Source organism: Perissodus microlepis, chromosome 22, assembly GCF_051167445.1.
Source record: "Perissodus microlepis isolate ML-2025 ecotype Zambia chromosome 22, ASM5116744v1, whole genome shotgun sequence".
Classification (NCBI taxonomy): domain Eukaryota; kingdom Metazoa; phylum Chordata; class Actinopteri; order Cichliformes; family Cichlidae; genus Perissodus; species Perissodus microlepis.
In genome coordinates, this window is record NC_140481.1 from 29985185 (window position 1) to 29987707 (window position 2523).

Below are 2523 nucleotides of genomic sequence, written 5' to 3' on the forward strand. Positions count from 1 at the left end.
ACTGTTGTGTGAAGCCTCCTGATGAGTGTTTTCGCCATCTTGGTGCTTTGTAACCAGGTGTGATGACAAGATGCCGATCACAGTCTAAAACTGTCTGTCAGTCACAAGCCAGTAGCCAATGAGTGTGCCCCATGTAGTCATTTCAAACACACATTGTGATTAAAATTAACAGAATTTAAAAAAAACAAACATTTTATTCTCCATAACTGAGTGGTAAACTTTAGAGAGATGTTTTCCTGTAGACTTTAATCGGACCAAAGCTATTGCCATCTAGTGGCCTTTAGATAGAATGCAGGATTTTGGATAATTCTGCATTAGCTTACTTTTTCCAACATGGAAGCTACGTCCGTCTTATATAATGTCTATGCACACAGCAAAAGAAGTTCTGAAACTGTGTTTCGAATGCCATTTAATTAAATGTAATACATTTTTGAACGCCATGTTTCCTCCCTGTAAAATTAAAGCAGAAAAACTTAAATTCTGGGAGATTTATTAGCTGTAGCTAATATCAACCTAGCTAACAGCTTGTTAACATTAAAACGAAGCTGAAATGAAACTGGTACTTCTTTTTCAGGGGTAAGAAAACCTAAAATCCCAGTCTGACAGTTTTAACTATAAAATAGGTCAAACTAACTGAAACTAAAAACAATACAAATTTACCCGAGTGCAGGCCTGTGAGATTAGCTGATTTAATGTTCGCCTCCTACTATACAAAAGATAACTGTTGTAATACTGGAATGTGTCCAGTTAAAAGTTTGAGACGCTAATGTGCAGCCATCACCTTAAAAATAGACAACAGCACCAAGTAATTAACTGGAATTAAAATGTTTTTCCTTCTTTACGAGCTAAATGCCAAGATTAATGATTTTTAGTAGGATTATACTCTGGTTTTATTTGTAAATATTTTTATAGAATTTTATCACCATTTTCTCATCATCTGATGACATCTGATCAGAGTGGGCAGGACTCATATGGGATCATTTTGTACAGAAGAAAAATCATATGACCTGCAAAATGCCCATTTTGAGCCTGGAGCAGGAAGTCAATAACCTTATTGTGATGGCTGTTATATCCGACTGAAGCTTTAGGTTTTGCTGAGCCAGATAACGCAACAAACCCTGGATGTGTTGAACTCTAGTTCCTAGTTCCTCCCTCCTGTTTAGACCAAATATGAGCACACACCCCTTGAAATTCAAGTAGCCCAGCCAGTCTGGACTATTTTAGTGTGTCTAAAAAAAAACCCCACAGCATCTGCTAATTTCCTCCATATTTAGTTTAATTCCTCAAAGGCAATTAAAAACTATTCAAATGTTTGTTTCACTATACTAAGAACTCAAAAATTTGACAGGCTGAATTCGCTACATGTGCTAGGCTGTGATTGGGCAGTGACTGAATGGGGGAGGGGCTTAGCTGACTGTTATATAGAAGTGTTTTAATTTACAGAGAGCACTTAAACCTTAGCTCTTGTTACCTGCTATACAGTCACACTTGCAAGTATTATGATTGTTCTTGATATTTCTTTTGTTGTTTTATGCAACAGCTTTTTTTCTTCAGGTGATTTTAGCCTGACATAACTATATTTTCATTCCCAAGGCCGACTTTCACATTTCCCATGAGCCTGTTTGCTGCTGGCCTCATCCACAAAGACTTAATCGAGCCACAGGTGTATAATGGGAGTTGTAGGTCTAGCTTTGATATACAGTATGTACTGTATGTTTTCCTTTCCCTTGTCTTCTTTTTTGGGGGGAACATGTTTAAACCTGAGACACAAACTTTTGAATTTAGATCCCTGGAAGAAACTCAGAGCTTCTTACACTTCCATCAGTTGTTGGAAGAAGGAAGTCATCTTTTTTTCTTTTGATATCTTGGATTTGGGGATTTCTTCACAGACCTTTCTGAAACTTTTTGACAGTGCTATTTTTCTATGTAACTGTGTTGTTTTGCGTGGTACAACTTTTTCTGGCGGGTGTTTGAGGCCTGCTCTTCATGTGGCAGCAGTGACAGTCTGCTGCTGTGTGATAAAACGGCATTGCGGGTAATAATGACAACAATAACGATGATGATAACAATAATGTACACAGCCTTGTTATTTCTTCTTCAACTTTGTGGATTCTCAGCTAACTTCCTCTTGTTGTGACTGACTGTTATAAACTGCAAATCCCATGAGCTCGACACTACCCCGGCTCCTCACCAGTATTGTGTGCTGTCCACAGGGATGATGGCATATGTGGTCTTTTTCCCCCTCCAAACACGAATAAAGGCTAATCCTTATTCACCAATAGCGATCTTCTGGTGTCTTGCTGTACGATCTAAAAGCATGTACTAACCAGCTAGCAACCATGTTAGCAGTAGTTGATGGTAATGTGTGAAGTGACAGCATCTGGAGGTCGCCACCTGCTGTACAAAACATTACTGTGGAAGAAACCCTAGGAGTATTCAAAGGAATTATTAGTTCCTGCTAGCTGACACTTTTTTTTTTTAAAAATTTACAGTGTGTTTATTGGTTTTAAATGTAAAAAAAAT

The 2523-nt window shown here is 37.9% G+C and overlaps 1 protein-coding gene across 1 annotated transcript in view; it reads left to right on the top strand.

Annotated features, from left to right (window-relative positions):
- dbpa (D site albumin promoter binding protein a) overlaps positions 1-2279 on the top strand; it is a 41132-nt gene extending 38853 nt beyond the window's left edge. Inside the window, exon 5 of the mRNA XM_084918914.1 lies at positions 1-2279. This exon is cut by the window's left edge and continues 2714 nt beyond it. The gene's annotated coding sequence lies outside the window, so the exon portion shown is untranslated.
- Positions 2280-2523: the final 244 nt, after the last annotated feature.